Source organism: Nomascus leucogenys, chromosome 14 (genome assembly GCF_006542625.1).
Source record: "Nomascus leucogenys isolate Asia chromosome 14, Asia_NLE_v1, whole genome shotgun sequence".
Taxonomy (NCBI): Eukaryota; Metazoa; Chordata; class Mammalia; order Primates; family Hylobatidae; genus Nomascus; species Nomascus leucogenys.
Window position 1 is genome coordinate 83269090 of NC_044394.1, and position 25818 is coordinate 83294907.

At 40.9% G+C, this 25818-nt stretch overlaps 1 pseudogene; it reads right to left on the bottom strand.

Annotated features, from left to right (window-relative positions):
- Window positions 1-11565: 11565 nt before the first annotated feature.
- On the bottom strand, window positions 11566-11950 carry LOC100599406 (annotated as a pseudogene).
- Window positions 11951-25818: the final 13868 nt, after the last annotated feature.

Consider the following 25818-nt stretch of genomic DNA (forward strand, 5'->3'; position numbering starts at 1 on the left):
GGCCGGCAGGGCCGGCCGGCTGCTCCGAGTGCAGCCCTGGTTCCCAGTCGCGCCTCTCCCTCCACACCTCCCCGCAAGCTGAGAGAGCTGGCTCCCTTCTTGACCAGCCCAGAAAGGGGCTCCCACAGTGCAGTGGTGGGCTGAAGGGCTCCTCAAGTGCCACCAAAGTGGGAGCCCAGGCGGAGGAGGTGCCGAGAGCGAGCGAGGGCTGTGAGGACTGCCAGCATGCTGTCACCTCTCAATATCACAGACCTAACCTACTTTACTCCTTTCAGAATATGTTTCTTTAATGGCCAAATCTCCATTAAATAAAATGAATAAAATGTTATGAATAAAACATAATGGATATGTTCAAAGAACTTTTAGGCTAGCCTAGAAAACATTTACAGATACGACTAACTGAAAATACTCCATTCTCCCCATTTCAAATGTACACTGCTTGACAAATTTATGTACAGTCTTGTTTAGCAAAATCCATGAGTTTGGTGCAAACTTCAAGCCCTGGCTCAGCTATTACTCACTGTCTCAAATCTCCCATGGAAGTAGCTCAGATGCAGAAGAGCTGCACGTTTATTCAGGAGCATGAAGGTAAGTTGTTGTAAATCTAAATGCATGAGAATGTCACACCATGAAATATTCTCCCATGCTAGGAGTGTGCTCTTGTCTTAGCAAGCAGCAAATGCAAGCATTGAGTCTCATTGATTTCTTCACCTTGCCCAATCTCTCAAGAATGTGCTAATGAATTGTGAAGTCTTCAAAAATGAGTCAAATGAAGAGAAGCAACAACGCTGCTGTACTTGCAAACTTGAGAGAAACTTTTATTTGTCTAGGAGCCAGGTACTGTGGAGGTGGCAGGAAAAATGTAAAAGGGAAGCTCTTCCTTTAGAGCACTTATAATTCCTCTTGTGCTTGCAGGTGTAGCAATTTCAGACTTGTCATATACATATATGTATATATATATGTGTGTGTGTATTTAAATGTGCTTTAAATGTGCCATTGTACTTCTTAATAGCTTTTTAATTTAATTTGTGGTCTTCATGTAATTTTAGTTTTTTAAAAAATGGAATGCTACTACTAAAGTTATTAATCCTCCACTTTGTACCCTTTCCTTTGCTTCCATTTCCCTTTCCCTTTCCCTTTCCGTCTTCCCTTCCCTTCCCTTCCCTTCCCTTCCCTTCCCTTCCCTTCCCTTCCCTTCCCTTCCCTTCCCTTCCCTTCCCTTTTTCTGAGATGGAGTCTTTCCCTGTTGCCCAGGCTGGAGTGCAGTGGCATGATCTCAGCTCACCGCAACCTCCAACTCCTGGATTCAAGTGATTCGCCTGTCTCAGCCTCCCCAGTAGCTGGGATTACAGGCACACGCCGCCACACCTGGCTAATTTTTGTATTTTTAGTAGAGACAGGGTTTCACCATGTTGTCAAGGCTGGTCTCAAACTCCTGACCTCAGGTGATCTGACCGCCTCAGCCCCCAAAGTGCTGGGATTACAGGCATGAGGCACTGCACCCAGCTGGATTGTTTGTTTTCTTATTGTTGAGTTTGAATTGATCTCTGCATTTTTTTGGATTCAAAACTTTTATCAGATGTTTGTCTTACAAGTATTTTCTCTCAATCTGTGACCTTAAAAAAATCCTCTTCCCAGGTGCAGTGGCTCACGCCTATAATCCCTGCACTTTGGGAAGCTGAGGAGGGTGGATCACTTGAGGATATGGGGTTCGAGACCAGCCTGGCCAACATGGTGAAACCCCGTCTTTACTAAAAATACAAAAATTAGCCGGGCGTGGTGGCGCACGCCTGTAATCTCAGCTACTCAAGAGGCTGAGGCAGCAGAATTGCTTGAACCTGGGAGGTGGAGGTTGCAGTGAGCCAAGCTGGTGCCACTGCACTCCAGCCTGGGTAACAGAGTGAGACTCTGTCTCAAAAAACAAAACAAAACAAAACAAAAAACAAACAAACAAAAACAAATTACCATGTCATATCAAAAGCCCAACACCTCTTGATTTTGGGTTATAAGGCAACTGATTGATTAGCTGATGCTGATCTCTCAGCCAGCAGCTAATTGAAGAGAGAAGGTTGCTGCTGTTCCTGCAGCTAGAGAAGTGACCAAACAAGCAGAGGAGGCTGTTTCCTATGACTGGATTGCCCTTTCCTCCCTCATACAGCTCATAGTGACAGGGCCAAGACCAGCCTCCTGTCCCAGATCCTGCCTTTTTTCTTCTTTGCCACAGCTACCTCTACAGATGTAAAATCACTTGGTCGTGAGTCACACAGCATCATTGGAATGCATATGCAGCCATTGCCCAGGTAGCACAGTCCTAGAAAACTGTCAAAATCCCAGAAACATAATTCTTCCACCAAAAACAAAATAAAAAATAACTTTACTCCTTCTTGTTTGTCTCATACACTAGACACAGAACTCACAGATTACAGGAAGACTTATTTATGTATTTATTTACTTTTAAATTTAATTATTATTATTTTTTGAAACAGGGTCTCTCTCTGTCACCCAGGCTGGAGTGCAGTGGCTCAATCTTGGCTTACTACAACCTCTGCTTTCCAGGTTCAAGCGATTCTCCTGCCTCAGCCTCCCAAGTAGCTGGGATTACAGGCACACAACACCATGCCCAGCTAATTTTTGTATTTTTAGTAGAGATGGGGTTTCACCATGTTGGCCAGGCTGGTCTCGAACTCTTGACCTCAAGTGACCCGCCCTCCTCGGCCTCCCAAAGTGCTAGGATTACAGGCGTGAGCCACTGTGCCCAGACACGAAGACTTGTTTAAAAACCGATTTCCTGTTCCATCAATTGCCATACTTTTTGTGTAGCTGCACCCACAGCTCTCTTTTCAAAATAGCATGAAAAACACCTCTTCCGACCTAAACTTTAGACCTCTTGTCTTACCCCCATTTCCTTTCTATTCTGTATCCCCAAATCCCAAAGAACAAATTTTGCAAGGCAGGATGCTCCTCAAAGCTGTTTAACTCAGAATCTTCTTGGTGATCAGAGGGTAGGTGGTAGGAATTGCAGCTTCAAAGTGTTTCCCCAAAACACACAAATGTTTGTAGTGGACTAAAAGTTTACTTCCTCTAACTCTGATCTTTGGGAGCCCTCCCTTCAATATCTTCACAGTGACCTTTCTCCCTGGTCCTTCATGTTCTCATGTTTGTACCCTACCCCAAATAAAATTCCTTTTATCGTCTTCTATGTGTGTGACAAAGTTATCTTCCAGGGGTATTTATATTTATAGGGATACATGTGTTTAATCCAAGGGACTTTTTCCTCCCAGCAAATCTAAGAATGAAGCTGAGATACCATCCATCTCCAGGAGAAATTAGACCCTAGAGGTCTCCTTCCAGCTAAGAGATTTATATGAAGAACTCTGCCTGAACTGCCCTAGGGATACACAAGCTAAAATCAGAAAATCAAGTTAAAGGAGCAGTTGTTGAGCTCCTTCTGCCTCTTCTCCATAGAAAAACTCCTTAACACAAGAAAACGTGCTATAACTTTGAAAGTTCTGCTCAGCATTGTCCTTAGGGAGACGTTTTCTGCAGGCTGCTAAATGACTGGTCAAATTCATTCATTTTCATTCCATCCCTCAGCCTTAGTGAGATCTTTCTATTCTCTAACATGAATGAGATGTTGAAGATTCATGTTTATCTTAATGTACAGAGAACCTGGGTGAACATTTCCTAGGAATTAATATAAAACAGCCTGTCCATTGTTGAAGATGTCATAAAGAATTAGATGCAGCTAAGGGTAAGAGAAAAGTTCAGAGCTCATGTGTTATCTTAAAGCTACAGCAGTTCGGTGGGAGGTATAGCAATTTCAAAGGTCTGCTCAAAAACAATTACATTCACTGGATACTTAGGGATACAATCCTAATTTAGGAATGAGTTGTTCTTTATTTAGAAATGAATATCTGCCAAGAGTTATTCTATGTGTTTTGCAAATATCTCTCATTTTTGCAGTTATTCTACGAAATAGTTGATCTTATCTCTCCTTGGCCTATGAAGAAACTGAGGCACAGAAGGTCGAATACCACCCTTGAGGCCATGCCATGGCTGCCCAGAGCTGTGTTCCAATCCATGATTTCTCAGGCTAAAACATGAGGTTTGCAACTCTACCATCCTACCTTTCTTTTAGGCCCTAAAGGTACCAGGGGCCCAGAAATACATTAATTTATGTTGATAAGACAGGACCTCTGACACCTTTTTTTTATTGTAGACCACAGGATTTTGGGGCCCTGCTCAATTATGTGGTTTTGTTTCTGTTTTCGCAGCACATAAACTCAGATCTGTGTTGTATTAAATAGTTTCTCAGAATTATAGCTATTAGTCTCACATACAAAAAATAACATAATTTTTAAGAAGTAACTTGACCTTTTGTTGAAAGGGCTATTTCTTCTTCAAAACACTGGTTAATGGCTGGGCACGGTGGCTCACGCCTGTAATCCCAGCGCTTTGGGAGGCTGAGGCGGGCGGATCACGAGGTCAGGAGTTTGAGACCAGCCTGGCCAACATGGCGAAACCCCTTCTCTACTAAAAATACAAAAATTAGTCGGGTGTGGTGGTGTGTGCCTGTAATCCCTGCTACTTGAGAGGCTGAGGCAGGAGAATCGCTTGAAACTGGAAGGCAGAGGTTGCAGTGAGCGGAGATTGCTCTACTGTACTCCAGCCTGGGCAAAAAGAGCAAAGCTCTGTCTAAAAAAAAAAAGTAAACAAACGAACAAAAAAACAAACAAAAAAAAACTGGTTACCATTTAGCACCTGAAAAATGACAAAGCATATTAACTGTCCTGACTATTGTGGCAGGTATATTTTACTGCATTGCATTTCCTGAAACCATAGAAGCATTTTTTAGGCAGCCGGGGCTTGTTTTAGTAAAGGAGGTACCTTGATTCCACTCAAGAATGTGGCCCTGAAGAATAACACTGTTGTTTGTAATTGCAGAAACAGAATCTTCTTCCCCAGCTTCAACTGGAGAAACAGCCTGAATTCAGCACTGAGGCTGTATGAATGTATGAGCAGAGGAGTGAAGCAAAATCTATAATGAGAACTAAGAAATCTGCAAGATTATTTGGAACCCTGAGTATTTATGGACAGTAAAATTAAGACCCAGAATAGAAACAGGGTCAGCAGAAGAAAATGTCATGCTGGGGCCCAACCCTCTACTCCCAGCCTTTCCTTAAGGCTTAAAAATCCATGTGCACATTGGAGCTGGTAAATGACATACTAAAGCCAAACCAAGCCTTTCTGATTCTGTGCTCGCCCTGTCCTATTTTTACTTCCATACTGTGCTCTATGAGGACACCTTCCTCAACTCCTGCACTCCCCATTGCTGGCCCCCACTTCCCCACCTTTTCCTGGCCAGCTCCTTGTCAACTCGCTTAGCTCGTCTACTCTTCCAGAAGCACTACCAAAGCTGAGACTATGCTTCTTGCCATCATAGTGGACATTGCTCTCTCTGCACCATCACAAGATCATGTACATCTGTCTCCCACCCTGAAATGGGAATTCATTTGGGGCAAGTCCTGGGCCTTCTGTTTGTTCCTCAGGCACAATGCACAGGACTTGGCAGAGAGTAGGTGCTCAATAAATATGCTGAATGAATGATTAAATGAGTAAATCTAAAACAAAGTTAAACATAAAAAGTCATTTTAAAGTGCTGGCCGGGAGCGGTGCCTCAAGCCTGTAATCCGAGCACTTTGGGAGGCCGAGGTGGGCAGATCACCTGAGGTCAGGAGTTTGAGACCAGCCTGGGCAACATGGTGAAACCCCGTCTCCACCAAAAATACAAAAATTAGTTGGGTGTGGTGGCACGTGCCTGTAATTCCAGCTACTCGGGAGGCTGAGGTAGGAAGATCGCTTGAACCTGGGAGGCGGTGGTTGCAGTGAGCTGAGTGCATTGTACTCCAGCCTGGGCAGCAAGAGCAAAACTCCATCTTAAAAATAAAAAGGTGTTAATCATGAAGGAATTTACTTTTTTTCTGGATATGGATGTTGGATATATGGATATTGGCTGACCTGCAGGATGCATGGAAAAGAACAATCTAGGCTTATGAGGATGTGCCTTCTTGGAGCCTGAGACCAAGAGTGCCAATCAGGGGCTAGTGCTCCAGCTATTCTTCTAGGAAAAACGGAGAATGGGTGAATGAACATAAAATTTTCTAAGGAGTTTCAGTTGGGTCAATAATAACTTAATTCGTTTGAAGAAAATTCACCTTGAATTTATCCTTAGAGCCTTTCCTAGTCTCTTTCCTTTGTGATAATTGAGATATATATTTAAACTTATTCATTGTTTATCTGAAAATCAAATTTAACTGACATCTTAAACTTTTATTTGTTAAATCTGGATACTGTACTTTCAATCCTTCTTCACTCTTCTGAAGCAGGATGTGCAGGGTGCTAGCTAGTTTCACCTACCAATCTCCTTTCCTCTGTGGCCCATGTTGCTCAGCAAAGCTATCGCAATTGAGTTTTTCCAGGTATAACAAATAAAACTTAGCTGGGGGCCAGGCACGGTGGCTCAAGCCTGTAATCCAAGCACTTTGGGAGGCCAAGGTGGGTGGATCATGAGGTCAGGAGTTCAAGACCAGCCTGACCAACATGGTGAAACCCTGTCTCTATTAAAAATACCAAAAATATTAGCCGGACGTGGTGGTGTGCGCCTGTAATCCCAGCTACTCAGGAGGCTGAGGCAGGAGAATCACTTGAACCTGGGAGGCACAGGTTGCAGTGAGCCAAGATCGTGCCACTGCACTACAGCCTGCATGACAGAGCGAGACTCTGAGACTCTGTCACAAAATAAAATAAAATAAAAATACAAAAATTATCTGGGTGTGGTGGTGGGCACCTGTAATCTCAGCTACTGGGGAGGCTGAGGCAGGAGAATCACTTGAACCTAGGAGGTGGAGGTTGCAGTTAGCTGAGATTGCTCCATTGCACTCCAGCCTGGGCAACAAGAGTGAAACTCCACCTCAAATAATAATAATAATAATTTCAAGAAACCTGGCTGGGAATTCTATATTTTATCTGGCAATCTTGGTTTGAAGTAAAAAGTCCTGATTCCAAAGTCCAACTGTACCATCCACCCAGCTGCATGGTGCTGAGTAACTGGAGACCTTCTCTGAGCCTGTTTTTGGAAGGACAAAGGCACCTTGTAGGCTTAAAGTGCTACAAATACGTTGTTGTTTTCGTATCTGGCTCTTATACTTTTTAAGCTTAGAGAGAAGTGCCGTGTGTGTAAACTTGATTGGATTGAAGGATGCAAAGTATTGTTCCTGGGTATGTCTGTGGGGGTCTTGCCAAAGGAGATTAACATTTGAGTCAGTGGACTAGGAGAGACAGACCCACTCCAAATCTGGGTGGGCACCATCTAATCAGCTGCCAGGGCTGGTAGAATAAAGACGGCAGAAGTTAGAAGGACCAGACTTGCTGAGTCGTCCGGCCTTCATCTTTCTCCTGTGCTGGATGCTTTCTACCCTCAAACATTGGACTCTAAGTTCTTCAGGTTTTAGACTCTTGAACTTACACCAGTGGTTTGCAGGTGCTCTCAGGCCTTCGGCCACAGACTGAAGGCTGCATTGCCGGCTTCCCTACTTTTGAGTTTGTCGGACTCGGACTGGCTTCCTCGCTCCTCAGCTTGCAGATGGCCTATTGTGGGACTTCATCTTGTGATCGTGTGAGTCAATACTCCTTAATAAACTTCATATATATATCTATCCTATTAGTTCTGTCCCTCTAGAGAACCCTGACTAATACAATGTGTTATTCAGTTCTGACTCTTCAAAGCATCTCATAGGTATTTTGACCGGTGGTAGGTAGTATCATGATTATTGAGACAATAACCACATGACATCCACGCCCTGGTGGAGTCTCAGGTTGGATGTCTAGAAGGATTGGTTACGCCTACCTCTCAAAGTGAGATAGAGGCAGACAGGCTAAGAGAGAGCAGACTGTCCCCAGGCAGTGAGGCATTAGGAGTCATGGTTAGATGAACCCCGGGAGTTATGGGAGTTAAGATGTAGAAATGATTTATATTGTAATTGCAAGGTTCGGACAAGTGAGATGCAACACCAAATTCTGCAGAAGTGTCTTTTATACCAGTGCTTCTCATCTTTAAATGGCCATGAGAATCATTTGAAGATTTGGTGAAAATTCAGACTGTGATTTCAGTAGATCTGGGTTGGGGATCAAGAATCTGAATTTCTGTTGTTGCTTTGAGACAGGTTCTCATCCTGTCGCCCAGGCTGGTGTGTACTGGTGCAATCATGGTTCACTGTAGCCTTGATCTCCCAGGCCTAAGAGATCCTTCCACCTCAGCCTCCCAAGTGGCTGAGACTAGGTGCATGCCACCACACTCAGCTAATTTTTTAATTTTTTGTAAACATGAGGTCTCACTATGTTGCCCAGGCTGGTCTCAAACTCTTGGGCTCAAGTGATTCACCTCCTCGGCTTCCCAAAGTGCTGGGATCACAGGTGTGAGCCACTACGCCTGGCTGAGATTCTGCATTTCAAACAAGCTCTGTGGTGATGCTGATGTTGCTGGTCCATGAACTTCACTTTGAGTAGCAAAGCTCTAAGTCAATCTCCACTCTTCCAGGATGGGAGGCTCTAACATGAAGCCACTGTGGCAGCTACTGCAGGCAGTTCACTGCAGTTTCTCTCACCAACTGAGCCATGATGATATTAATAGGCATGAAAGCCAGTGGTTCTCAGCCATGGATGTATGTTAAAATTCACCTATGGCCAGGCCCCAACCCCCAAACAATTCACTCCCAATCTCCGAGACTATCATATTTTTTTAAGTCTCCATCTCTTTTAAGCTATCTATGGTGACATCATCCCCCTTCCTAGGGAATGATTTAAAAATAAGGTGGATTCCATTCTAGCCAGTGAGACAGACAGCTGGGTAGTTTGGGGCAGGATTTTGTTGCAGGCAGCACAAAGGAGGAAAGATTTGTTCTTCAGGCCTGTATTGTCCTGGCTGCTTTTGATGATGTTTTGCAAACCCAAGAGTTAAGTCTTGACCTGCTGAGGATGGAGGAACCCAGAGCTGGGAAGAGCCTGCATCTTTGAGGTTAACCTTCAGGGCTGCTCTTCTGTGAGACAATTGTCCATTGTGTTGGGGTTTCCACTACTAGGCAGCCAAAAACATTTATCTGTCAGGCACTGGGCTGGACATTTTGTACATATCACTTATTCAATCTTCACAAGAGTCATTCAAGATAAGTATTATCATCCCCATTTTACAATAAAAAAATGCAGGCCAGAGAGAAATAAACTGTTACCATACAATATAGAATTTAATTGGTATCATGTCTATGGGGAAGGCTCAGTATTTTCTTTCTTTTTTTTTTTTTGAGATGGAGTGTTGCTCTGTTGCCAGGCTGCAGTGCAGTGGTGTGATCTCAGCTCACTGCAACCTCTGCCTCCTGGGTTCAAGCAATTCTCCTGCCTCAGCCTCCCGAGTCCCGAGGAGATGGGACTACAGGTGTGCGCCACCACGCCCAGCTAATTTTTGTATTTTTTGTAGAGACAGGGTTTCACCATGTTGACCAGGATAGTCTCGAACTCCTGATCTCAAGAGATTCCCCCTCCTTGGCCTCCCAAAGTGCTGGGATTACAGGTGTGAGCCACTGCACCTGGCCAGGCTCAGTATTTTCTTAATGGTGAAACCATTGGATATATACAATGTTTTTTGTGTATGCAAATCTCTTCTCTCATCAGGCCAAGGAGCAAGTCAACCAGCCTGTAGACCTTACCAGTAGGTCTCAACTTTGGATGCACATTAGACTCCCCTAGGGAATTTTTTAAAAATTCCAGTTCCCAGGCTAGAGTTTTTTTAATATTGCTAGAAGTTTATCAATCTCAATGAATTTTTTTTTTAAGGAGAGCCAGCTTCTTGTTTCACTAATTTTCTATGTTTTTCTGTTTTCAATTCCGTGAATTTCTGCCCTAATCTTTATTATTCCCTTCCTTCTGCTTGATTTGGGCTTATTTTTCTCTTCTTTGCCTAGTCTCTTGAAGTAAAAACTGAAATTATTAATCTGAGATCTTTCTCTAATCTAAGCATTTAGTGTGCTAAATTTTTCTCTTAGCATTGCTTTACATGCATCTCAGAAATTTTGATATATTGTGTTTTCATTTTCACTCAGTTCTATGTACTTTTAAAATTTTTATTTATGTGTTTATTTTTTGAGACAGAGTCTTGCTCTGCCACCCAGGCTGGAGTGCAGTGGTGTGACCTTGGCTCACTGCAGCCTTGACCTCCTGAGCTCAAGTGATCCTTCTGCCTCAGCCTCACATGCAGCTGGGACCACAGGCCCACACCACCACACCCGGCTAATTTTTTGATTTTTTTTGTAGAGACAACGTCTCACTTTGTTGCCTAGGCTGGTCTTGAACTCCTAGGCTCAATGAATCCTCCTGTCTCGACCTCCGAGGATGCTGGAATTACAGGAGTGAGCTAACATGCCTGGTCTCTATGTACTTTTTTATTTTCTTTGAAATTTTGTCTTCGATCTTTGGACTATTAAGATGTATGTTGTTTAATTTTCAAGTGTTTGAAAATTTTTGTGTATGTTTTTCTATTATTTATTTCTAGTTTGATTCCATTATGGTCAGAGAATTTATTCTGTATGATTTCATGTCTTTTAAATTTGTTTAGGTTTGTTTTATGACTCAAAATATGGTCAATCTTGGTGAATATTTCATGAACATTTGAGAAATATGTGTTTCACACCCTACTGTGAATGGCATGTTCTATAAACATCAATTAGATTCTATTGATTGATGATGTTTTTCAGTTTCCCTATATATTTTTTATTTTTTTGTGCAAAACTATTGTATTTACAAAAATGACACAAAAGTGAATTCAACAGTCAATGCACATGCATAGTTTATTCACATCTTCAACAACAAAAGGTATTTTAACTTTACAGAACTGAATAAGAAGAATATTAGCTTCAACGGCAGCTGTTAAGCACTAGAGTCACGTAAGTTACACCAGAATGGGCAAATATTGCCCAAGTAAAATTCTACTGTTAAAGCCGAAATAGGTTTAAGGCCATTCAAGTTCAAGCAGAGAGATAGGAGTCTTTTGGAGCCCCATCTAGCAGTGTTTGAAATATGTGACCTTTCTTCTAACTTGTGGTCTTAAACTTCTGTTTTACAAAACCCAAAATACAGAAGAAATCAATACAATAGAGATTATATTAACTAAGAGTAACATACAAAGCTGTAATTAAGATGAAGTAATGAAAGCCAAAACATTAAAATTTTAAAACTTGCTTGTTACTTGTTAGAACTAGTACTACACTAGGAGTTAGGTAATATATATACAATTATTTTCAAGTAGATTACTTACTTATGTTGCTCTAACATGTCCTCTTCACCAATGCACTGTTAAACTAACCAAAAACTCTACACATGTATATTCCACAATAGCAGCACACACTACTGCTACCTGCAAAGCTGTCAGTCTCAAATGACTGAGTGAATGAAAGGAAATAAAAAGTTGCTAAGTAACATATTAAGGAGAAATAATGGGAATTAACAGATTCATGCAGTTCAGTTCTTTCCATCAGCCAGCTTGCTAGCAACAAGGGATGGTTTCCATTGAGGAAGTTCCCCTGGAGTGGGAATGTGGTCACCAGTGACTTCCGTCTTATCTGGAGCTGCAGTAGGAAGTTGCTTGCTCTTCATTTTTGCTTTAGCCATGTTGTAATCCCCAGAATCAAAATATTTTTGCCCTTTCTGCAATTGTTTCCTTAAGAAATCTGAACCTCCAGGCATTTGTCCCAGATGAGGATATCTTGCTTTTAATTCTGCTTCTTCAGCTTTCTCTGGACTAGTCACTGTATCTTCCATCTCCTTCTGCTCCTCCAGAGAGGCTGCCTCGGAGACTTCCACAGACATAGTGCTCCCTCTACTAGGCCCCGCTTCTTCCAGTTGCTGTCGTATTCAGTTTCCCTATATTCTTACTGATTTTCTGTCAAGTAATTCTATCAATTTCTGAGTGGGTGTTAAATTTCCCAACTATAATCATGGATTCGTCTGTCTTCTTTTAGCTCTCAGTTTTTACTTTATATATTTTGAAGCTCTGTTTTTTGATGTGTACACATTTAGGATTGCAATATCTTCTTGATGGATTGAGCTGCCCACCAGTGTTCTGGTGGTGTAGATGTGGCTGTATGGCCCAGGAATTTGCTACTGCTGTTGGTGGCTTGGCCAGCTTACCAGTGCCCTGGTTATAGAATGAGGATGGAGGCTTCTCACTAGGTCTTTGTTAGACTTCTTATTTCCTGATCTTTTGGGCAGAGTTAAGGCTTTTCTCAGAATTTATGTTTATGCCTATGTACAGTTCTGGGTCGGTTTCTCCAGTGTCCAGTCCAGAAGTAAATGAGAAATAAAAATAAAACCTAGGGATATCTCCATGGTGCACTTCCTCAAGTCATATAGTTCCTAGCCAGTTTATCTTGTTCTTTCCAGGATTCAAAGTCCTTTTAGCATTGCCTATTATAATTTCCAGGGCATCCAGTAGTATTTAGAGGGGAGAAAGTGTGATTCTATGCTGTCTTGTTCTGGAATGAGAAAAATGGATGTTTTTTATTTCTTTTTCTTGCTCACTTGCCCTGGCTAGATCCTCCAGTTCGGTGTTGAGTAGAAATGTTGAGGATAGATATTATTGTGTTGTTCCTCCCTTTAATGAGAAGTAATTCATGATTTCCCCATTGCATAGCTGTGAGTTTTTTGTAGATGTCTCTTTTTGAGGAAATTTCTTTTAATTACTTATATTGCTGATAGTTTTTAATCATAGGAGGATATTGGATCTTGTTAAATGCTCTTTTCCTGCATTGATGAAGTTGATCTTGTGACTTTTGTCCTTCATTAATAGGATGGTGGATATTGATTGATTTTGTGATGGTAAACCAACCTTGCATTCCATGGATAAATCTCATTGATCATGGTGTATAATCCTATTTAGATAGACCTGGATTTAGTTTTCTACGATCTTATGGAAATTTTAAAAATCTGTAATCATAAGAGATATTAGTCTGTAGTTTTCTTTTCTTGTGATATCTTTGTCTGGTTGGGGTATCAGGGTAATAGTGGTGTCATAGAATGAATTGGGAGGTGTTCTGTCTTCTTATATTTTTTGGAAGAGTCTGTGAATGACTTTTATTCTTAGTTAGATGTTTGATAGAATTCCCCAGTGAAGCCATCTGGACCTGTGTTGTTTTTTTGTGGGAAGTTTTAAATTTATTTTATTTTATTTTATTTTGAGATGGAGTCTCGCTCTGTCATCAGGTGGGAGTGCAGTGGCATGATCTCGGCTCACTGAAACCTCTGACTCCCGGGTTCAAGTGATTTTCCTGCCTCAGCCTCCCGAGTAACTGGGATTACAGTCATGTGCCATAATGCCCAGCTAATTTTTTTTGTACTTTTAGTAGAGATGGGGTTGTACCATGTTGGCCAGGATGGTCTTGAACTCCTGACCTCGTGATCCACCCACCTCGGCCTCCCAAAGTGCTGGGATTACAGGCATGAGCCACTGGGCCCAGCCAACGTTTTAAATTTATTAATCCAATCTCTTTATTCATTATATGTCTATTCAAATTTCTTCTTTGAATCATCAGTTACTTAAGAGTATGCTATTTAGTTTTTACATATTTGTGAATTTCTGAAATTTCCTTCTATTATGAATTTCTAGTTTAATTCCATTACGGTCAGAAAACATACCTTGTATAATAGGAATTCCTTTAAAGTTACTGAGACTTGTTTTTTGAACTACCATATGGTCTACCCTGGAGATTGGTCCATGTGAAGAATGTGATTTTACTGTTAGAGGGTGGAATGTCTATGGACCTCTTTTATGTCTATTTTGTTTATAGTGTTACTCAAGTCTCCTATATCCTTGTTGATATTCTGCTTAGTTGTTTTATTCATTATTAAAAGTGGAATATTAAAATCTCTATTGCTGTTGAAACATCTATTTATCCCTTCAATTTTGTCCATTTTTGCTTCATGTATTTTGGAACTGTGTTGTTAGATGCATATATCTTTACATTTGCTATACCTTCCTGATGGATTAACATTTTTCATTATAAAACAGCCACTTTTTCTCTAGTAATAATTTTTTTCTTAAAGTCTGTTTTGTCTGATAATTAGTGTAATCATTCCAGCTCTCTTACAGTGGCTGTTTGCATGATATGCCGTTTTCCAACCTCTTACTTTTAAATTATGTGTATCTTTGAGTCTAATGTGTGTCTCCTGTAGCTAGCATATAGTTGAATTTTTTAAAATACTATTTGACAATCTCTTTGTTGGACGAAATTGTTTAATCTATTTGAATTGAATATCATTATTAATATGGTTGGATTTACCTCTACCATTTTGCTTTTTCTTTCTATATATCTCATGTCTTTTTAGTTTTTCTGGTCTTCCTTTATTGCTTTCTTTTGAATTAAGAGGATATGTGTTTGTATACATATATATATATTTTTTTGAGACCTAGTCTTTCTGTGTTGCCCAGGGTGGGGTGGAATGCAGTGGCACGATCTTGGCTCACTGCAACCTTTGCCTCCTGGGTTCAAATGATTCTCCTGCCTCAGCCTCCCAAGTAGTTGGGATTACAGGCATGTGCCACTCTGCCCAGCTAATTTTTGTAATTTTAGTAGAGATGGAGTTTTGCCATGTTTGGCAGGCTGTTCCCGCCCGAACTCCTGGCCTCGAATGATCCACCTCCCTTGACTTCCCTAAGTGTTGGGATTACAGGTGTGAGTGACCATGCCCAGCCAAGAGAATATTTTATAGTAACCATTTTAATTCCTTTAGTTGTTTTCTTTGTGATCACTCTAGGTAAGTGTCTCTAGGTAGGTGTTTACTATATATGTCTTAACAGACCTACCTCAGATTTCTGACAAGTATATTTCAGTGACATTTAGAAAATTTGCTTCTATATATTTCTATTTCCTCTTTCTCCCTTTTGTGCAATTATTTTTAGACATATTGAATCTATATGTATGTTATAGACTCAGCCATACATTTTTATAATTATTTCCCTGTGTAATTTAATGCCTTTTTAAAAACTAAGTAGGGCCGGGCGCGGTGGCTCACGCCTGTAATCCCAGCACTTTGGGAGGCCAAGGTGGGCGGATCATGAGGTCAGGAGATCGAGACCACGGTGAAACCCTGTCTCTACTAAAAATACAAAAAAGTTAGCCAGATGTGGTGGTGGGCGCCTGTAGTCCCAGCTATTCAGAGAGGCTGAGGCAGGAGAATGGCATGAACCTGGGAAGCGGAGCTTGCGGTGAGCCGAGATTGCGCCACTGCACTCCAGCCTGGGCGACAGAGCGAGACTCCGTCTCAAAAAAAAAAAACTAAGTAGAAAGGAATAGAAAAGAGAGTGAGAATGTGTATATAGAGCTCATTATATTGAACTTCTTATTTTCCATTTCTTAGTCTCTTAATTTCTTCCTGTGGATTCCAGTTAGCATCTAGTGTCATTCCTTACAATAATACAGTTTTGTTCCCATTGATCTCTTTTGTGCTATTATTGTTAAATATATTATGTTTCTATATGCTATAGGCTTGTTGATACTATTATATAATATTATTTGATGTAATTGTTTTTAAATAAGTTAAAAGAATAAAGGAGAAGAACTATTCTAACATACTTTATTTTGTAATTACCTACATAGTTACCTTTAACAATACTCTGTTTTTTTAGTCTGAGTTTGAATTTCAGTCTGTTTCCCTTGCTTTCAGCCTGAAGAATGTACTGTAATGTATGTATTAGTCTGTTCTTGCATTGCTATAAAGAAATACTGAGACTGGGTAATTGATAAAGAGATTTAATTGGCTCATGTTCCACAAGCTGTATAGGAAGCATGATGCTGGGCAGAAATTTGCTCATCTTCTGGGAAGGCCTCAGGAAACTTACAATCATGGCAAAAGTGGAAGGGGGAACAGACACGTCTTACATAGCAGGAGCAGGAGCAGGAGCAGGAGAAGTTGGGAAGGTGCTACACATTTAAATAACCAGATCTCGTAAGAACTCACACACTATCCCTGGAAGAGCACCAAGGGGATGGTGCTAAACCATTTATAAGAAACTGCCCCCATGATCCAATTACCTCCCACCAGGCCCCACCTCTAATATTTGGGATTATGATTTGTCATTAAATTTGGGCAGGGACACAGATCCAAACCATATCAATGTATCTTGTAAGATGGGTCTGATCAGAAGAAATTCTCTCAGATTTTGTTTATGTTAGAATGTCTTTATTTTACCTGCATTTAAAAAAATTAATAAACGTTATTTTCTAGGCAGTTCTAGGTTCACAGCAAAATTGAATGGAAATTAGAGATAGTTCTCATATACCCCTGTGTTCTCAAATGCACAACTTCCCTCACTATTGACCTTCTGCACCACAGTGGCACATTTGTTACAACTGGTGAACCTACATTGACACATCATTATCACCCAAAGTCCATAGTTTGCATTACAGTTCACTCTTGGTGTTGTACATTCTATGGGTTTTGATAAATGTATAATGATATGTATTCACAATTGTAATATCATCCAGAATAGTTTCACTGCCCTAAAAATCCTCTGTGCTCTGCCTATTTTATATCTATGTTTGAAAAATAGTTTTTCTAGACATAGGATTCCTTGCTGACATCATCATCATCATCATCGTCGTCATCATCATCATTATTATTGTTACTTTAGTTATATGGATAAGTTCTTTAGTGCTGATTTCTAAGATACTGGCGCACCTGTCATCTGAGCAGTGTACACTATACCCAATGTGTAATCTTTTATCCCTCACCCCACTCCCATTCTTCCCTTCAAGTCCACAAAGTCCATTATATCATTCTTATGCCTTTGCATCCTCATAGCTTAGCTTCCACTTACAGGTGAAAACATACAATATTTAGTTTTTCATTTCTGAGGTACTTCTCTTAGAAGAATGATCTCCAAATCCATTCAGGTTGCTGTGAATGCCATTATTTTGTTTCTTTTTACGGCTGAGTAGTATTCCATGGTACGTATATACACCACATTTTCATTATCCACTGATTTATTGATGGGCATTTAGGCTGGTTTCATATTTTTACAATTGCAAATTAGTGCTGCTATAAACATGTGTGTAAATGTCTTTTTCCTATAATAATGACTTATTTTCCTTTAGATAGATGCCCAATAGTGGGATTGCTAGGTGGAATGGCAGTTCCACTTTTAGTTATTTAAGGAATCTCCATACTGTTTTCCACAGTGGTTGTAGTTTACATTCCCACCAGCAGTGTAAAAGTGTTCCCTTTTCACCACATCCATGTCAATATCTATTATTTTTTGGTTTTTAAATTATGGCCATTTTTGCAGGAGCAAGGTGGTATCTCATTTTATCTAATTAAAATTGTTTTAATTTGCATTTCCCTGGTAATTGGTGATGTTGAGCATTTTTTCATATGTTTGTTAGCCATTTGTATATCTTCCTTTGAGAATTGTCTATTCATGACCTTTGCCCACTTTTTGATGGAATTATTTGGTTTTTTTTCTTGCTGATTTGTTTGAGTTTCTTGTAGATTCTGAATATTAGTCCTTTGTTGGATGCATAGTTTGTGAATATTTCCCCCACTCTGTGAGTTGTCTGTTTATTCTGCTGATTATTTATTTTGCTGTGCAGAAGCTTTTTAGTTTGATTAGACCCCATCTATTTATTTTTGTTTTTGTTGCATTTGCTTTTGGATTCTTGGTCATGAACTCTTTGCCTAAGCCAATGTCTAGAAGAGGTTTTCCAATGTTATCTTCTAGAATTTTTATGGTTTCAGGTCTCAGATTTAATTCTTTGATCCATCTTGAGCTTATTTTTGTATAAAATGAGAATTAAGAATCCAGTTTTATTCTTCTGCATGTGGCTTGCAGATTATCCCAGTACCATTTGTTGAATGAGGTGTCTTTTCCTCACTTTATGTTTTTGTTTGCTTTGTCAAATATCAGTTGGCTGTACATATTTGGCTTTACTTCTGGGTTCTCTATTCTGTTCCATTGGTCTACATGCCTATTTTTATACCAGTACCATGCTGTTTTGGTAACTATAGCTTTGTAGTATAGTTTGAAGTCAGGTAATGTGCTACCTCCAGATTTGTTCTTTTTGTTTAGTCTTGCTTTGGCTATGCAGGCTCTCTTTTTTGGTTCTATATGAATTTTAGAGTTTTTTTTTTCTAGTTCTGTGAAGAATGATGATGGTATTTTGATGGGAATTGTATTTGGTCTGTAAATTGCTTTTGACAGTATGGTCATCTTCACAATATTGATTCTACCCATTCATGAGCATGGGATGTGTTTCCATTTGTTTGTGTCATTGATGATTTCTTTCAGCAGTGTTTTGTCGTTCTCTTAGACATGATTTTTCTTTCAGCACTTTGACTATGCCATCCCATTGCCTCCTGCCTTCATTGTTTCTGACAATGAATCAGCTGACAATCTTGGGTTTTCTTTGTACATGATGATTCATTTTTTTTCTTGCTAATTTCAAGATTTTCTTCTTTGTCTTTGTGTTTTAACATTGTGAATATGATTAACAGGGTTGATAGAGATCCTTGATTTTTATCTTACTTGGAGTTCATTGACCTGCTTAGCTGTGTAGGTTAATGCTTTCCATTAAATTTTGGAAATTTTTGGCAATATTTTTGTGAACATTTTTTCTCCTCCTTTTCCCCCACTCTTGGTACTTCCATTTCACATTTGTTGATGTGTTTAATGGTTTCCCATATTTCTTTTAGTCTTTTTAATTTTTGTCATGATTTTATTGCCTTTATTCACCAAAACACATAATTTATATCAATCAATCTTAAAGTGCACTGATTCTTTTTTCTGTCAGTGTAAATCTATTTTTGAGCCCTTCTGATGATTTTTTCATTTCAGTTATTGTACTTTTGAACTCCAGAATTTCTATTTGGGTTTCAAGAAAAAAATCTATATTGGCATATATATACATATACATATATATGCATATATATATATGTATATGTATATATTTTAGATGGAGTCTTGCTGTGTTGCCAGGCTGGAGTGCAGTGGCACAATCTCAGCTAGCTGCAACCTTCACCTCCTGGGTTCAAGCGATTATCCTGCCTCAGCCTCCCAAGTAGCTGGCACTACAGGCGTACACCACCACGCCCAGCTAATTTTTGTATTTTTAGTAGAGATGGGGTTTCACCATGTTGGTCAGGATGGTCTCGATGTCTTGACCTTGTGATCTGCCCACCTCAGCCTCCCAAAGTGCTGGGATTACAGACATGACCCACCACGCCTGGGTGATATTTCCTATTTAGTGAGACATTGGCCTCAGACCTTCCTTTAATCTTTAAGCATGCTTTCCTTTATATCTTTGAACATATTTGTAATTGTTGTTTTGAAGTTCTTTATCTGCCAGTTCCGGCATCTGGACCTTCTCAAAGACAGTTTTTATTTCCTGTTTTCTTTCCCCATGTGTATGTGTTACATTTTTCTGTTTCTTTTCATTTCTTATAATTTTTATTGAAAACGGGACAGTTCAGACGTTACATTGTAGCCACTTTGGATATTGATCTCTCCCCCAACCCGAATTGTTCTTGCTTACTTGTTTAGCAACTTGGCTGGACTAGTTCAATGAAGTCCAGTTTTTCCACAATCTACAGAGTCTGATGTAATTCCTCAGGTGATACTTGGGCATGTAATTTAGTCTTTCTGTCCACTGGGGATTACTGTGGTTTCAAATGCAGTATGTTTTACTGTCTCCTTTCCTGATCTTCTCACTAAGTTTCTGGTGGATCTCATTAAACTGACTATGTGATTATTGTTTTTGACAGCACCCTGGAACTTAAATTGCTTTGTAGTCTGATCCAATTGAAGTTAAGTCCTATTAGAAAAGGCAAGATGTTGCCTGTCTTTGAGGCTTTCTCTGATTTCCCTCTGTGCTATATATGTTATAAAGCAGGAGCTAGAGAGAGGGGTGGAGAGCTCTGCCTGTCCCATCTGGGTCCTCCCTATGGAGAAGATGTGTGTCACGGGTTGAGGAGAGAGTGCTGAAAACTAGTGCCCATGCTGTTGCTATTAGATCTTCTGCTGCACAGAGTCCTGGAAAATGAGATGTGCTGGAATTCACTTGTTGTTCCAAATCTGCTCATAATAGATCTCCAGCCCTAGGAATCTGGGAGTGGTAGCAGTTGCCATGCATCTGCTGGGCCCACCAGAGCAGCTCTGCCACATTAGAGAGCTCAGTTGGAAATGAGGTTACTCTTTTCAACAGCTGCCCTGCCAGGATCCTCTCTACATAGTGGGAATTGAGGGTAAAGAAATAGGTGCCACCCAGCCACCACCACCCACTTGAGATAGGTTTTCTGCAGCACGATTTTTTAAAAATGCAATCTGCCAAAGTTCACTATCTACCAAAACCTCCTTGAAGAGCTCTTTCTACCCAGGGAGCTAGGGTTATGTGAACTGCCACTTGGTTGCCGGGCCCACTGGAACAGCTCTCCCACAAGACAGGGCTGTAGGGAGATGGATGCAGTCCCTAGCTTGAATACCATCAGCTTCCACTGTTCTTACTGAATTTCCACAGATTTTATGGAATTAATCCTTCTCAATTTATTATAAACTTTTTGCTCAATCTCCAGAGATTTTAAGTGTTTGTGTTTGTTAATTTTGACCAGATAAATAGATGTTTCTCAAGGAGTGGTTTTCCTGCATACCTCATACTACCTCTGGAGGTCCTTCCCTGGGGCATTTTGTTATGCAGCAATAGATAACTAATACAATGGCCAAAGAAGGATGTGTTGTGTGTGATTTAAATTAAGGCAAGCAATCAGTTAAGTGGAGAGCAGGGAGGGCAATTCAAGCAGGAAAACAGAAAGTGCAAAAGTGTGGAAGGTAGAAATACTGAGGAGGATCTGAGTTAGAGAAGTGATTCTCAGAGTGTGGTGCTTGCACAAGCATCATCAGCATCACCTAGGGACTTGTTCTTAATGCAGATTCTTAAGTCCCACTCCAGATCTAATGAATCAGAATCTTTATGAGTGGAATGTAGCACTCTGGGTTTTAGCAACCTCTGTAGGTGTTTCAGAAGCAGGTTAACATTGGAGAATCACTGAAGTAGAGTGTTTTTTTTATCAGCTCTAATAGTTGGGCTTCTAATATGCCCAACTTCTAAGTGATTTTCTAGTTTCTTTTTTAAGAAATGAGAAATAAAGAGCACATAAGTACTTTCTCTTAGTGAATGCTTCAGGACCTTATTAGAGATAATCAGTCATGAGAAGCTGGTTATGCTGCAGCAGGTAGATGTTCCACTTTTGCTGGGAATAAGTCACCTCTGATTTTAGTTTGAATTTTATTAGTTCCAATTGTTTTAATGAACCCTCCTACAGTTATTCTGCATATGGCCTAATTAGGATATGCAGGGCCTTTGATCCTGTGTGTGGTTCATGATCAGTGGCAGAGGGAGATGTGGACATTTAGCTTTAACATGATTTAAAAGGGAATATTTAATATTTGACTAAATCCAATTAACTGAAAGAGTTAAAACTATGCAGGACTTAAAGAGTAAAAAGAAGTTTGAACTGAAAAAAGTAAAAGCAGCTCAGCTGTTACTCCAGCTGGGAGAATAGGCTCAGATAAAGCCAGTTGCAATGATCACAAATAATGCCATTTTCTCCCAAGGTCATGCTGCAGCTGGAAAATGCCATAACAACTCCCTCTTGAGTGACAAGAAACAGCAGCTGGCGCAGGACTGATCCTGCTTCTTCAGACCCTCAATCAGAGTCTACAGTGGGAGCTTAGACTTTACAAATCTCCTCCCTCCCAACCTAATTAAACTAAAGAGCTTCTGCATAGAAAAAGAAACTATTGGGAGTAAACAGACAACTCACAAAATGGGAGAAAATATTCAAAAACTATGCATCCAATGAAGGCCTGATATCCAGAATCTATAAGGAACTTAAACAATGGAATGAGTAAAAAACAAATAACTCCATTAAAAAATGGGCAAAAGACATGAACAGACACTTCTCAAAAGAAGACAGACAAGTGGCCAACAAACTTCTGAGAAAATGCTCAACATCCTGAATCAGAAAAATGCAAATCAAAACCACAATGAGACACCATCTCACACCAGTCAGAATGGCTATTATTAAAAAGTCAAAAAACAACAGATGCTGGTGAAGCTGTGGAGAAAAGGGAACACTTAGAAATTGTTGGTGAGAATGTACATTAGCACAGCCACTGTGGAAAGCAGTTGGAGATTTCCCAAAGAACTAAAAACAGCTATCATTTAGCCCAGCAATCTCATTACTGGGTGTATATCCTAAATAAAACAAATCATTTGACCAAAAAGACACATGCACTTACATGTTCATTGCTGTGCTATTTACAATAACAAAAATGTGAAATCAACCTAGGTGTCCATTAAGGGTGGACTGGATATAAAAAAAAGGTGGTATGTATGCCCCATGGAATACTATGCAGCCATAAAAAAGACTGAAATCATGTCCTCTGCAGCAACATGGATGCAGTTGGAGACCATTATCCTAAGCAATTTAATGCAGTAACAGAAACCAAATGTCACATGTTCTCACTTATAAGTGGGAGCTAAACATCGGGTATACATGGATATAAAGATGGTAACAATAGAAACTGGGGACTACTAGAAGAGGGAAGAAGGCAGCAAGTGTTGAAAAAACTAACTATTGGGAACAATGCTCAATACCTGGGTGAGTGAATCGTTTGTACCCTAAACCTCAGCATTGTGCAATGTACCCATGTAACAAACTTGCACATATATCCCTGAATTGAAAATAAAAGTAGGAAAAAGCAAACAAACAAATCTTCTCCCACTTACCAAGCAGCAATTTTCTGGCTCCTCCAGAGTGCCCACCCTAGCTGCATTAAATTGAAAAATATTGTTTTTTTGGACTACAGGCTCATCCCTAAATGGCCTTTGTCTGCTTAAATTTTAGCAGAAGGAAAATGACCCCTTTGTCCTGTATTTGAAGAAGGGATTAGTGGTGATGTTTTTTGTTAGTATGTTTGTTTTTAATATATTTATTTGACTTGATTACCAATTTTAGATCCAAGGTCACAGAAAGGAACCCACAGGACTTGATTCTTGGTGCAACCATTTGTGAGCTACGGAAGCATATCCTCAAACCATTTCTAACTGTGGCAGATGACTCTCAGCTCTGTTCTAAAGAATAAATTTTCAATGATTGCTTCTTATTTCATTTCAAATAAGTCCCTACCTCCACCTCCCCACATCATTAGATAGTTCTTATAACAATCCCACACAAAGACCAAATATTCTCAGCCATGAATCAAGCACAGTAATCTTTCATTTAATCAAATTACCATCGCTAAAATTATTAATAATACTAATATTCTCCACCTGAGGAACTTGCACACATACTTAAGGCAAACTATTGTTAAGAGCTTTGTGACTTGATTAATTTGTCTGTCTGAATTATTAAGCTAGTATATTACTTCAGTACCTCGAATGTGGACTAGGCACTCATTTTCACATGTTCATCTCTTCATCCATTCACTCAAACATTTATCAAGAACCTTCTCTCAGGTGGACACTGTTCTAAGTCCTCAGAACTTAAAGATGAATTAGATGCAGCCCCTGTCTTCAAGAGGCTTGCCCTGAGGTTGGGAAGACAACCAGTAGGTACCAGAATGAAGCGGGGAAAGGCTCTATTGATGAGGTCAAGAAGTCCAAGGCCATAGCGTCAGAGGTTTATCCACAGGTCATGGAGACTAACCTGGATGGCGCAGGCCATAAAGAGAGGTGGATCATGAATAAATTGCCACATCACTCAAGAAAACTGGGAGTACAGCCAGGATGGCTGCAGATGACAGAACTGAGGGGATGTAGGATGGATTAACCAGAAGAAATGAGCCCCCAAGAAGTGGACATTTAGGGGAGGATGAAGGACACTTGGTCTGGAAATACTTAAGGCAGTGAGGAAGATCTCCCTTCAAGGTGTGCTGGAGACTGGGCAGCCTCTCCAGCCCCATCTTCTTCCCAGGAACAGAAAGGAAATGAGATGCAGTGTCCAGAGATGACATTGCAGATGAAGAGAGACTTCCTCCTGGTCTGAGGGTGGTGGAGGAGAGGGAGGCAGTGGGAGGGTGCATAGGGGATTCCAGGGCAGTACAGCGCTAATCTCCTCTTCAGTGCAGGCCATAGCAGCTGGCAGCGTGTGCGGTGGCCGTGTACATGGGCACTGCACGGGTCCATGGGGTAGGGCTGTTCTGAGGAATCCCAGTGACTCAGATGCTAGGCTGGGCTGTCAGCCTGAGCTCCCAGTAGTGCTTGGCTGGTTGGAATGCTGAGTCTGCCACAGGCAAGACCTTGGAAGATCAGACGCTCTGCCTAAAGCCCTAAGGTGGCTCTGAAACCCTGGAGTATTCCAGCTGCTCTGTGACCTGCATAAGACCTCAGCCTCTTCCTTAGTGTCAATCCAAGCCATTCTCCGGTTTGGCAGCAATTCAGAGTGCCTCATAGAAATTCAGTGTGTAGTTATTAATTAAGTACCAACTATGTGTTGAGCACGTGTTAAGAACTCTGTGCACTGCACTGAGCTAGAACGTTGGGATTCCTGCCCTCATGGTGTTTAAATGTGTGGAAATGAAGACACACTCAGATCAGAAATTACACGAGTAGTACGGGAGCAAGAGTAAAGTCTAAGTTATCAAAGGAGAACGTCCAGGGAAATCCACCTTGTTTGGGTCCACAGAGCCCTTGCTGAGAATCTCCTCCTCACTAAGCTAGAGTAGAGAAGTGCAGCCCCAGCACCATGGCCCACTCCCCATGGTGGAAGAGGGAAGAACAGTTCACGTAATTGTAAATGAGTCACTTACATACTCAGGATCAAGAATAATTTCTTTTCTTCTGTTTTTTTTTGAGACCGAGTCGCTCTCTGTTGCCCAGTCTGGAGTGCAGTGGCGTGATCTTGGCTCACTGCAAGCTCCGCCTCCTGGGTTCAAGCAATTCTCCTGTCTCAGCCTCCCAAGTAGCTGGGATTACAGGTGTGTGTGCCACCATGCCTGGCTAATTCTTGTATTTTTAGTAGAGACAGGTTTCACCATGTTGGCCAGGTTGGTCTTGAAGTCCTTATCTCAAGTGATCCACCCGCCTCAGCCTCCCAAAGTGCTGGGATTACAGGTGTGAGCCACCATGCCCAGCCCCCAAATAATTTCAAAACAGTTCTTTACTGAAAGTTCCAGTTATCCCTTCTCACCCTTTCGGAGAATAGTCACAAGAATGTTCATGAATGGAATCTCTTGACTGCTTAGCTTGTCTTCCCTCACCCAGGACCTCTTCAGCAGACACAGCCCCTCATTTCGGCTTCCCAGGGCAGCTCCACATCTCCAACTCTTCTTACAGTCACTGGGCCATGAACCCATCTCCTTTAGACCCTCTCTCTTCCACTTCTGAGCAGCCTGGTCTGCAGAATCCTGATCCTCTCCCTATTCTGTGGTTTTAATAGACAGTCATTTGGTTCCATTAGATTCTACTCAGATGAGGTAGGGAGGGGGCACTGTGCATCTTGCTGGTAGAGTGCCCACCAGCCCCTTGACAAGCTTTTACACTATCCACATGCTCCTCCTAGCATATCACAAGATTGTTTCTATGCTAAAAGGACACCAGGACCCTTTCTCTTCTTCTAAATCTAAGGCAACAGGGTTGTAGTTGGACATGGCCACCCAGTTCAGACACTTCCTGAGTGTGAACCTATTGCTGATTTATCTCCATGGGAGGGAAGTAATGTTTGCCC